This window comes from Danio rerio, chromosome 4 (assembly GCF_052040795.2).
Source record: "Danio rerio strain M-AB ecotype USA chromosome 4, GRCz13ab, whole genome shotgun sequence".
Classification (NCBI taxonomy): domain Eukaryota; kingdom Metazoa; phylum Chordata; class Actinopteri; order Cypriniformes; family Danionidae; genus Danio; species Danio rerio.
The window spans coordinates 34,602,550-34,615,416 of NC_141024.2; the positions used below are offsets into that span (position 1 = coordinate 34,602,550).

General features: G+C 43.9%; 2 protein-coding genes, 1 long non-coding RNA gene and 1 other non-coding gene across 5 annotated transcripts in view; 1 reads left to right on the forward strand and 3 right to left on the reverse strand.

Moving 5' to 3' along the window:
- LOC101886704 (zinc finger protein) overlaps positions 1-12,867 on the forward strand; it is an 846,922-nt gene that overhangs the window by 601,145 nt on the left and 232,910 nt on the right. The gene's annotated exons all lie outside the window — the stretch shown is intronic.
- LOC147844817 (uncharacterized) overlaps positions 1-12,867 on the reverse strand; it is a 532,816-nt gene that overhangs the window by 122,299 nt on the left and 397,650 nt on the right. The window lies entirely within an intron of this gene.
- Positions 1-12,867, reverse strand: part of LOC137489479 (NACHT, LRR and PYD domains-containing protein 3-like) — a 275,187-nt gene that overhangs the window by 55,930 nt on the left and 206,390 nt on the right. The window lies entirely within an intron of this gene.
- trnag-gcc (transfer RNA glycine (anticodon GCC)) lies at positions 3,454-3,524 on the reverse strand. Its single transcript has one exon. It is a non-coding gene; the product is annotated as a tRNA-Gly (tRNA).

Consider the following 12,867-nt stretch of genomic DNA (forward strand, 5'->3'; position numbering starts at 1 on the left):
ATGTGATCATCAATCAAAGTTTTCTCTTCACTTACATCGTTATCTATGCTACGTTTATTAATAGTTTTTGAAGCTTGCCTATGCTTTACTAAATTTAAAAAAATATATGAAGAATTTTTCTCCCCCTCCTCTATCCATTTCACTCTAGATCGTAAAGCTCCTTTAGCTTTCTCTGTATAGTAGTCATCCAACTCTGATGGCAAAATACGAAGTTCATTTTGTTCTATATCTTCAAGAAAATCTTTATCACCAAGGTCATTTAATCTAGATAAAACTGTTAACTGTCTTTTTTTTTCTAACAGAGGAAAACAATAGCTCATTACAGCAAAGCCATTTTTAACTTGATTTATTTTTAATTTGAGAAAAGCATGTGGCAAAAGAAAAAGAAAACCAAACAGCAAATAGGGAGAAAAGCATTTGCCAAATGCTTATTTAAAAAGCTGTTTAAAATGTGTTTTGTGATTTATTAATACAATTTTTTACTGTTTGATTAATCAGCCTTTAAAACATGAATTAAATAAAAATACAGTAATAAAAGTGTCTATTTATTTATACATTTAAAATGTTTTTGTAATGCATTGTTTTATTGCCTAATAAAATGACTTTTAACCCTCTGGGGTCTGAGGGTGTTTTGGGGCTCTGGAGAAGTTTTGACATGCACTGACATTTGTGTTGTTTTCAGTATCTTAAAAACATTTTAATGGCTAATGTGTGATAACACTGTAAACAGCACAAGTTGGTTTACAATAATACCTAAGCAGCATGTTTGTATGTGTTTGTGTTTTTGAGAAAGAAACGTTTATGCGTGTTTAGTGAAAAACTAAAATTTTGAAATCCCTGAAACAAGGTCGTGAAACACACAGAGAACATTTGTGCACAAGACTTTTGAGAACTGGATCTGGTAGTCTAGTGTTTTTGCTTCAAAATGATGTGAGAATCATCTTGTTCACTTACTCACAAAAAAACAATTCTATGAATTAAAATTTCTAAGTCACTTTCTGTGTGAAAATAGTTTATGCGAGAAGGCGTGAACTATCATTACTATGCAGTGAGTAAGACAAAGACCTGCATAATGAGCCATCAGACAGGTATGTGACTAAGAGTTTCAAGAAAGAATCTGAGAAAAAATAAGTTTATTTATATATTTTAATTTTTATATTGTTTATTTTTATATTATTTTTATATTGTGCTTTTTCACCCGTGTAGCATGCCATCGTTCAAACAAAATAAGTAACTATAATAAAGCTTGTCGTTTGATGCCATGTCTCGGGGAGCGTTTACATTATCACCTGGCTGGCTCACCTCAGTTCATTTCCATATGAAATGCGCCTTCACTGCGGGCGGGATCACGTTCGCTGTAATGAGGCGACAGGAGAATCAGTACCTGCCCTTACTTTTATACGAATTACTTGAAAGATTATTTGTTTTCGACTTATATTGGTTAATGCAAAAGTAGACATATCAAGCTTTCTTTAGAAACATCTCACATGTTTCTTTGTTGAGTATTTGCTGAGTTTTAGTTCATTTTAATGACGTGTTTTTCCTGACACAGTCTACTGTTGCGCGCTCCTCATGCAGGCTGTTTGTAATGTCAAAGCTTCGTGGGCCTGGTCGCAATAACTCTAATGAGCTCAGACTGAGAAGCTAGACATAGCGTTGCTTTCATACTGATTACTTTATCAAACAATATTTGTTTTCAACATGCATAGCTGCGTTTAAAAGTAGACACTTCAAGCTTTATAAAGATATGTGTCTCGTGTCTGGATGTATTGTTTTCGCGGAGTTTCAGCGCATTTTGCTGACACGTTTCTAAAAACAGTTCACGGAGAGAGAAAAGACAGAATGCATACACTGTTTATTATCCTAGATTTGCAAAAGCACACACATTTGTTTTTGTTGTGAGTGTACACATTTAAAAAGAAGACACCTAACAGATTCGATTGATGTATTGATCTTATCTGTACGATCAAAACTGAAAGTGTAATTTAGGTTCATTTCAGCTCAATGAGGTAAAAACTTGTCAAAACGCGTATACGCTGTCTTCGACCCCAGGGGGTTAAAAACACAATTTAAACATATCTATTTATTTGTCCATTTAAATTGTGATTTATGTATATACATTTTTATGCTGGGCGAAGCAGTGGCGCAGTAGGTAGTGCTGTCGCCTCACAGCAAGAAGGTCGCTGGTTCAAGCCTCGGTTCAGTTGGTGTTGCTGTGTGGAGTTTGCATGTCCTCCCTGCATTCACGTGGGTTTCCTTAGGGTGCTCCAGTTTCCACCACAGTCCAAAGACATGTGGTACAGGTGAATTGGATAGGCTAGATTGTGTGTGTGTGTGTGTCTGTGTGTGTGTGTCTGTGTGTGTGTGTCTGTGTGTGTGTGTGTCTGTGTTCCAGACATGGGTTGCGGCTGAAAGGGCATCCGCTGTGTAAAAACTTGCTTGATAAGCTGGAAGAGTAGCAACATAAAACAGGAATTGTAGCAACATAAAACAGGAATTGCATTGGCCAGGAATGGGACCCAGGTCTCCCACGTGGCAGGCAAGAATTCTACCACTGAACCACCAATGCTAATATGCTCATACTGCTGTCCTAGTGGGGTGTGATTGCTGCAAGGCTGATACCCAGAGCTGGAAGAGCAGCTACACAAAACAGGAATTGCATTGGCTGGGAACCAGGCCCAGGTCTCCCACGTGGGAGGCGAGAACTCTACCACTGGACCACCAATGCTGATATGCTTATACTGCAGCCCCAGTGGGGTGTGATTGCTGCAACGCTGTTACCCAGAGCTGGAAGAGTAGCAACACAAAACAGGATTTGTAATGGACGAGAATCGGACTACGGTCTTCCGCGTGGCAGGGTGAGAAATCTACCACTGAACAACCAATGCTGATATGTTTAAGCTGCAGCCCTAGTGGGGTGTGATTGCTGCAAGGCTGATACCCAGAGCTGGAAGAGTAGCAACACAAAACAGGAATTGCATTGACCGGGAATCGGACCCGGGTCTCCCGCGTGGCAGGCAAGAATTCTACCACTGAACCACCAATGCTGATAAGCTTATGCTACAGCCCTAGTGGGGTGTGATTGCTGCAAGGCTGTTACCCAGAGCTGGAAGAGTAGCAACACAAAACAGGAAAAGCATTGGGTGGGAATTGGACCCGGGTCTCGCGTGTAGCAGGCAAGGTTCCTACCACTGAACCACCAATGCTGACCTATGTTGTTCCTTGCCTTTGTATTGTGTGAGTGCTAAAGGGCCGTCAACCAGAGCTGAAAAAGGAGCCACACAAAACTGCATTTGTATTAGCCAGGAATCGACTCAAGGTCTCCCGCGTTGCAGGCGACATTTCTACCACTGAACCAGCAATGATGATATGCTTATACTCCAGCCCTAGTGGGTTGTGATTGCTGCAAGGCTGTTACCCAGAAATGGAAGAGTAGCAACACAAAAGAGCACTTGCATTGGCCGGGAATCGGACCCGGGTCTCCCGCGTGGCAGGCGAGAATTCTACCACTGAACCACCAATGCTGATATGCTTACACTGCAGCCCTAGTAGGGTGTGATTACTGCAAGGCTGTTACCCAGAGCTGGAAGAGTAGCTACACAAAACAGGAATTGTAATGGACAGGAATCGGACCATGATCTTCTGTGTGGCAGGCAAGCAATCTACCACTGAACCAACAAAGCTGACTTGCTTATACTACAGCCCTAGTGTGGTGTGATTGATGCAAGGCTGTTACCCAGAGCTGGAAGAGTAGCAACACAAAACAGGAATTGCATTGGCCGGGAATCGGACCTGGGTCTCCCGCGTGGCAGGCGAGAATTCTACCACTGAACCACCAATGCTGACCCATGTTCTCCCTTGCCTTTGTGTTGTGTGAGTGCTAAAAGGCCGTCAACCAGAGCTGAAAAAGGAGCCACACAAAACTGCACATGTTTTAGCCGGGAATCGACTCTAGGTCTCCTACGTGGCAGGCGAGCATTCTACCACTGAACCACCAATGCTGATATGCTTAATCTGCAGCCCTAGTGGGTTGTGATTGCTGCAAGGCTGTTACCCAGAGCTGGAAGAGTAACAACACAAAACCACACTTGCATTGGCCGTGAATCGGACCTGGGTCTCCCGCATGGCAGGTGAGAATTCTACCACTAAACCACCAATGCTGATATGCTTATAATGGATCCCTATTGGGGTGTGATTGCTGCAAGGCTGTTACCCAGAGCTGGAAGAGTAGCAACACAAAACAGGAAATGCATTGGCCAGGAATCAGACCCGGGTCTCCCGCGTGGCAGGCGAGAATTCTTCCACTGAACCACCAATGCTGACCGATGTTGTGTTTTGCCTTTTTGTTGTGTGAGTGCTAAAAGGCCGTCAACCAGAGCTGGAAGAGTAGCAACACAAAATAGGAATTGGAATGGACGGGAATCTGACCAGGGTCTTTCACGGGGGAGGCGAGAAATCTACCACTGAACCACCATTGCTGATATGCTTATTCTGCAGCCCTAGTGGGGTGTGATTGATGCAAGGCTGTTACCCAAAGCTGAAAGAGTAGCTACACAAAACAGCACTTGCATTGGCCGGGAATCAGACCCGGGTCTCCCGCGTGGCAGGCGAGAATTCTACCACTGAACCACCAATGCTGATATGCTTATATTGCCGCCCTAGTGGGGTGTGATTACTGCAAGGCTGTTACCCAGAGCTGGAAGAGTAGCTACACAAAACAGGAATTGTAATGGACAGGAATCGGACCATGGTCTTCTGTGTGGCAGGCAAATAATCTACCACTGAACCAACAATGCTAATATGCTTATACTACAGCCCTAGTGGGGTGTGATTGATGCAAGGCTGTTACCCAGAGCTGGAAGAGTAGCAACACAAAACAGGAATTGCATTGGCAGGGAATCGGACCCGGGTCTCCCGCGTGGCAGGCGAGAATTCTACCACTGAACCACCAATGCTGACCCATCTTCTTCCTTACCTTTGTGTTGTGTGAGTGCTAAAAGGCCGTCAACCAGAGCTGAAAAAGGAGCCACACAAAACTGCACTTGTATTAGCCAGGAAGCGACTCAAGGTCTACCGCGTGGCAGGCGAGAAATCTACAACTAAACCACCAATGCTGATATGGTTTTACTGCAGCCCTAGTGGGTTGTGATTGCTGCAAGGCTATTACCCAGTGCTGGAAGAGTAGCAACCAAAATCAGAAGGTGCATTGGCCGGGAAACAGACCTGGGTCTCCCGCGTGGCAGGCAAGAATTCTACCACTAAACGACCAATGCTGATCTATGCTGTTATTTGCCTTTATGTTGTGTGAGTGCTAAAAGGCCATCAACCAGAGCTGAAACAGGAGCCACTCAAAAATGCACATGTTTTAGCCGGGAATCGACTCTATGTCTCCTATGTGGCAGGCGAGCATTCTACCACTGAACCACCAATGCTGATATGCGTATTCTGCAGCTCTAGTGGGTTGTGATTGCTGGAAGGCTGTTACCCAGAGCTGGAAGAGTAACAACACCAAACAGGAATTAGAATGGACGGGAATCGGACCAGGGTCTTCCGCGTGGCAGGCGAGAAATCTACCACTGAACCACCAACGCTGATATGGTTATTCTGCAGCCCTAGTGGGGTGTGATTGATGCAAGGCTGTTTTTCCAGAGCTGGAAGAGTAGCAACACAAAACCACACTTGCATTAGCCGGGAATCGAACCTGGGTCTCCCGCATGGCAGGTGAGAATTCTACCACTGAACCACCAATGCTGATATGCTTATACTGGATCCCTATTGGGGTGTGATTGCTGCAAGGCTGTTACCCAGAGCTGGAAGAGTAGCAACACAAAACAGGAAATGCATTGGCCAGGAATCGGACCCGGGTCTCCCGCGTGGCAGGCAAGAATTCTTCCACTGAACCACCAATGCTGACCGATGTTGTGTTTTGCCTTTTTGTTGTGTGAGTGCTAAAAGGCTGTCAACCAGAGCTGGAAGAGTAGCTACACAAAACAGGAATTGCATTGGCCGGGAATAAGACCCAGGTCTCCCCCGCGGCAGGTGAGAATTCTACCACTGAACCACCTATGCTGAACGAAGTTGTTTTTTTGGCTTTGTGTTGTGTGAGTACTTAAAGGCCGTCAACCAGAGCTGAAAAAGGAGCCACACAAAACCACACTTGTATTAGCTGTGAATTGACTCTAGGTCTACTCTGTGGCAGGCGAGGATTCTGCCACTGAGCCATCAATGCCTACCGCTATAGTTTTTTGCCTTTGTAGTGTGTGAGTGCTAAAAGGCCGTCAAACAGAGCTGAAAAAGGAGCCACAAAAAAACGCACTTGTATTAGCCAGGAATCGACTCTAGGCCCACCGCGTGGCAGGTGAGAATTTTACCACTGAACCACCAATGCTGATATGGTTTTACTACAGCCCTAGTGGGGTGTGATTGCTGCAAGGCTGATATCCAGAGCTGGAAGAGTAGCAACACAAAACAAGATTTTCATTGGCCGGGAATCGGACTCGGGTCTCCCGCGTGGCAGGCGAGAACTCTACCACTGAGCCACCAATGCTGACCCATGTTCTTCCCTGCCTTTGTGTTGTGTGAGGGCTAAAAAGACGTCAACCAGAGCTGAAACAGGAGCCACACAAAACCGCGCTTGTATTAGTCGGGAATCGACTCAAGGTCTCCCGCGTAGCAGGCGAGAATTCTACCACTGAACCACCAATACTGATATGCTTCACTGCGCCCCTAGTGGGGTGTGATTGCTGCAAGGCTGTTACCCAGAGCTGGAAGAGTAGTAATACAAAACACGAACTGCATTGGCTGGAAATCGGACCCGAGTCTCCCTCATCGCAGGCAAGAATTCTACCACTGAACCACCAATGCTGAAATGCTTATTCTGCAGCCCTAGTGGGGTGCGATTGATGCAAGGCTGTTACCCAGAGCTGGAAGAGTAGCTACACAAAACAGGAATTGTAATGGATGGGAATCGGACCAGGGTCTTCTGTGTGGCAGGCAAGAAATCTACCACTGAACCACCAATGCTGATAAGCTTTTACTGCAGCCCTAGTGGGGTGTGATTGCTGCAAGGCTGATACTCAGAGCTGGAAGAGTAGCAACACAAAACAAGAATTGCATTGACCAGTAATCGGACCCAGGTCTCCCGCGTGGCAGGCGAGAATTCTACCACTGAACCACCAATGCTGATGTAGCCCTTATTAAAAAAGAGCTTACTTAAACCCACTTGCACCTAAAAGCAGAGCATATTATATTTTTATACATAGAAATATTCAGAGATTATAATCATATTTTTCATATTATGGTAATCTAATAGATAGATAATATTAACAGACCACTATTCTGTTAAGAAAATGCATTTTAGTATGCATACTATTATAGGACTTATATGGTATGTTTCCCTTTAAGTAACTCGTTCGCTACATTTCAGTGTTTGGTTGATTTGCACTTGGGTGAAAATGTGCTTTTTGCTATCAAGTTTGTGTGTTAATACCTGATTGGGTCTATACCAATTAGTCCCCGCCTCTCTTATAGGTGAATAAGCTATTATTGGTTTATCGTGAGAGCTGAGGAGAAGATTGAGAGAACGAGACCGCAGAGGCTTGTCTCTGAGAGAAACTTGAGTGTTATAACTGCAAATCGTGAGTTATATACAGTTTACATTGATTTAAAGTGTGCTAAAGTTGTTTAAGAACCATAGTGTATGCGTTAAGTGTAATAATTGCGAGTATATGGAGACCGTTTGCGAGCTGAAGACATTGACGCTCGTGTGAGATCATATCCTCGTGTTTTAGCTGTCTGCTACACTAGACTGACGCAGTGTTTTAGCGAGTGAACTGTTAAGAGAGTGAAGCTCGTTCAGGAGGACAGATTCATCGCATCGGCGGGAGTGTTCATGCTGTGTGCTGACGCTGCATCGGACTGACGGTTCGCGGTGGGGAACATCGATCGCGGGACAGACGACGATCGTGACGGCTGCAGGAAAGCCAGGTACAGTTGCAGTGTTTTCTTTTTGCTCTTGTAAGAGTGAAGAGGCCATTTTGCAGTTTCAAAGGCCACTACGCACCCGAGCAACATAACAGGCCTGCATCGAGGGTGGGTGAGACTGTATGTGTGTGTGTGTGAGAGTGGGCCCACTTTCAATATTTCAGTGTTGCAAAAGTGTTTATTTGCTGTTAACGCTTACAAAAGAGTGAAAAAGGTGTTATTTCTATATTTTTTTTAGAGAATATTTGCTTTGAGATTCTATAATCTGAGATACAAATGCACTAAATAATTGTGAGTAATCTAAATCATTCAAGAGTGAATATACAGTTTTAGTAAGGGAGCGTCTAAAAAGTGCATCAAGTCACAAAAGTGTAAAATGCTTATTGCTTAAGTGATTGGGGTCCAGTTGTTGGATACTCATACTGTGTGTTTATTGAAGGTTAATAACCGTTTCTCTTTGCAATTAGTGTTTTATCTATTGTGTATTGATATAAGGTTGTATTAATAATTCATATCTTATTATAAATAGCATTATAATTATATTTATACCTATAATATCACCTTTATAAATAACAAATACCTCTATACTCATCTTTATTTTTATTTTGTTTATAAATAAATTTCTATTTGTTTATAACTTAATTTGTTTTGCTTATTCATTGAAGTTCTCTAAAAGTGGTATCTGATTAGGGGGAGTGAAATAATAGTCGAGAGGCTAAACTGTAGGAATCCGGTGCTCCACCCTATAGAGCTTAGGTCAGGACAAAGCCTAAGAGGGCAGGGGGCGCTACACAAATTGGGGGCTCGTCCGGGATACACTCTCACCTTTTCCTGATACACTAAGAAGAGTAAATTAAACACCTTAATACACGTTAAGAACACTGAAGAGGAAAAACTGACACCATCCTGTAACTAACTGATTATTATTGAGAAATGTCTTTCAGAAGTGACCCACAACTGCAGAGTGAACTTCTTGAGTGGTGCAGAGAAGCAGTAATCGACCCAGCTCATGCGTTGTTGCTGACAGGAGTACCACAAAACACTGAGACTGCTTGCATTGAAAAAGTGGCCGAGAGTGTGAAGGTTTTTGGACGAGTACGGGTTCGAGACTCAAAAGGTGGAGCCACTCCGACAACTCTGTTAGTGCTGTGTGAATGCAGAGAAGTTGTAGATCCCACTAATTGCCCTGAGGAATTGCATCCTACAGATGGTGAGGAAGCCTGGATGATTATCTTAGCTACGGAAAGAGAATCAGCTCATGTTGCTCCAGCAGAGTTTGCTGACAAGCTCTCCAAGTTTCTGAAGGATGAAGGCAAGTCCATGACTGATGTACATGCTCTATTTTCTCCACAGAGTGCAAATCCCAGTTCACCTGAGTCAATAATTCGTGCAGTGGGTGAAATTCTTGAAAAAACAGTAAGACCATCGAGTGATGGAAGTGCCTACCGTCGTTTACGTACCTTCTCTGGTATTGTTCCAACCCCTGTAGGAGAAGAAACTATGGATCACTGGATTGAACAAGCTAAGTTGATGATATCTGAATGTGAGTGCTCTGAAAAGGAGAAACGGAGAAGAATTGTGGAAAGTTTAAAGGGACCAGCCCTGGAAATCATTAAAGCTGTCCGTATGTCATGTCCGGATGCTGAAGCGGTGAAATATGTGGAAGCTCTGGAAAGTACTTTTGGATCTTCTGAGTCTGGAGAAGACTTATACTTTGCTTTTCGGCTTCTTAGACAGTGTCCTGGTGAGTCACTTTCTGTTTTTCTGAGAAGAATGGAGAAATCACTGACTAAAGTCATCCAAAAAGGGGGACTGACTTCTGCAAATGCTGATAAGGCTAGAGTAGAGCAATTGATTCGAGGAGCTGTTGAATCTGACATGATGCTATTGCAGTTGCGATTAAGGGAGCGGAAAGAAAATCCACCAACTTTCCTGAGTCTGTTAAATGAGGTTCGTGAGGCTGAGGAGATAGAAGCCACTCGACGCAAGATAACTGCTACTGCAAAGCCCATACACTTGCAGGAAGAAAGCATTTGTCCCACTGTTGTACATGAACTTAAAGCAGAAATTCAAGAATTGAGGGCTCAGATAAAAACTGATTGTTCAAATATTGCTTCATCCATGATGATCGAGAACAGAGTGAAATCACGCCAATTAAGCCCCACAGACTCAAAGGAAGTAGTCAAAGAGACTGAGGTTCAGGTGTTGAAAAAACAAGTACAGCAGTTACAACAACAGTTAGCTATAATGAGTGTTGGTCAAAGTAATTCAACAAGCCATGCCCAGTTACCACTAACCCCTGTTTCAAGTTCATCGCGACACCAGCTTTCAAAACCCAAAGCTGACTACTTTTGTTACCGATGTGGTGAAGAGGGACACATCGCAACTAAATGTAAAGCCCCTGAAAATGCCACTCTTGTAATCAACAAGCTAGTACGTTCCTTAAAAAGGGCTAAAGGAACAAAGAGTGATCCGAACAGCCATGCTGAAGATAGAGCTTGTTTTTCCAAAAAGAGCCAGATACACAGCTGTGAGCCAAAGGGTTTTCCCAAGGGTTTAGTTGGACCAGCGTCTACCATTGCAGTGAAAGTAGGAGGACATCCATGCTGTGCTCTTTGGGACAGCGGGTCTCAAGTCACTATTGTTTTCGACTCCTGGTATTCTGAACACCTGTCAAATGTGCCCATACTTCCTCTTTCTGGCCTATCCATCTGGGGCCTAAGTTCATCCAATTATCCCTATAAAGGATACATTGTAGTTGATGTCACATTCCCTGTTGCTCTTACTGGTGCAGAAGAAACAGTCACTATCCTTGCTTTAGTCTGCCCAGACCCTAAAGGACCACAGCAGTTTCCATTAATCATCGGAACCAATGCTAGCTTCTTCCAGCGAATGACAAATGGTGAAGGTACTAATATCACACGCAGTGCCCACTCACTCAGAATTCAAACACACCTGGACACCACATCTTTTGCTGTCGACCAACCTGAGGGCCAAGTGAGATGGAAAGGCCCAGGTATGCTTAATGTACCATCACAAGGTGAGCGATATGCTTCATGCAAAATTGAGTCTGACAAACCTTTGAGAAGAGACATCTTTCTCATTGAAACCTCTCCTGTTGATTCACTTCCTGCTGGACTGCTTGTTTCCCCTGTCGTTCTTTCTTCATCAGCAGTAGATGTAAACAATTTCAGGATTTTGATTCAAAATGAGACCAGCAAAGAACTCTCAGTTCCTCCAGGGACTGTAGTTGCTCAAATATTCCCTACAGATACAGTCACTGTTGCTCATGGAGTTACAGAGTCTAACGATCAGATTAATCCTGACGTGTTTAACTTTGGTGATTCGAACATACCTACAGCTTGGGAGAAAAGATTACGCTTGAAGCTGGCTGAGCGAAAGAATGTGTTTTCAACACAGGAATGGGATGTAGGCTTGGCTAAAGGAGTCACCCATCAAATTAGACTGCATGATCCTCACCCATTCAGAGAGCGTTCAAGGCGCATTGCCCCAGCCGATATCGATGATGTCAGAAGGCATCTGAAAGATCTTCTAGCTGCTGGTATCATTGAGGAGTCCAGAAGCCCATATGCATCGCCTATAGTAATAGTGCGGAAAAAGAGTGGTGCTGTGAGAATGTGCATTGATTACCGGACTCTTAACAGTCGCACTACACCCGATCAATATGTCACCCCTCGCATTGATGATGCATTAGACTGCCTAGCGGGAAGCAAATGGTTTTCAGTTTTGGATTTGCGGAGCGGCTATTACCAAATTGCGATGTCTGAGGAAGACAAAGAAAAAACTGCATTTATTTGCCCACTGGGGTTCTACCAGTTTCAACGTATGCCACAAGGAATCACTGGGGCCCCAGCGACGTTTCAAAGATTAATGGAGAAAGTGGTTGGAGATATGCATCTATTACAAGTGATTGTCTATCTGGATGACCTCATTGTCTTTGGAAGCACACTGGAAGAGCATGAGGAGCGATTGATGAAAGTCCTCGACCGACTGGAGGAATGGGGGCTGAAAGTGTCTATCGACAAGTGCCAGTTCTGTCAGCCAAAAGTCAAGTATGTGGGACACATTGTTTCTGCTGCAGGAATAGCTCCAGACCCCGAGAAAGTTGCTGCGGTGACTCAGTGGAAAGAGCCTACTGACCTAAAATCTTTAAGATCTTTCCTTGGATTTTGTGGATTTTATCGCCGTTTCGTTAAGAATTACTCCTCCATTGTAAGACCTCTGACAGAGTTAACGAAAGGTTACCCACCTGCAAAAGGAAAGAGTAAGGTGGAAGGAAAGAAGTACTTCAAGGAGACTGATCTATTTGGTGAGCGTTGGGACAACGCATGTAAACAAGCTTTTCAAGAGATAATCAAGTGTATAACTCAGGCACCTGTACTTGCCTTTGCTGATCCATCCCTACCATACGTACTCCACATTGATGCAAGTCTGAGCGGGATTGGTGCTGTGCTGAATCAAGAACACTCTGATGGACTTCGACCAGTTGCTTTTGCTAGCAGAAAGTTGAGTGCTTCAGAACAGAGATATCACATACACCAGCTAGAGTTCCTTGCATTAAAGTGGGCTGTTGTAGACAAGTTTCACGATTACCTGTACGGAGTTCCATTTGTCGTGAGAACTGATAACAATCCTCTAACTTACGTACTGACAAGTGCAAAGTTAAATGCAACTGGTCATAGATGGCTAGCAGCCTTGGCAACATATAACTTCAGCCTGCAGTATAAGCCAGGCAAACACAACATTGATGCTGACGTGCTTTCCCGTTATCCTGCGGAACCTGCCACTTCCTTCTCTTGGACTGAAATTACACAGTCTGGAGTAAAAGCTATTTGTCAGTTGTCCAACTTGTCTTGGAGTGAT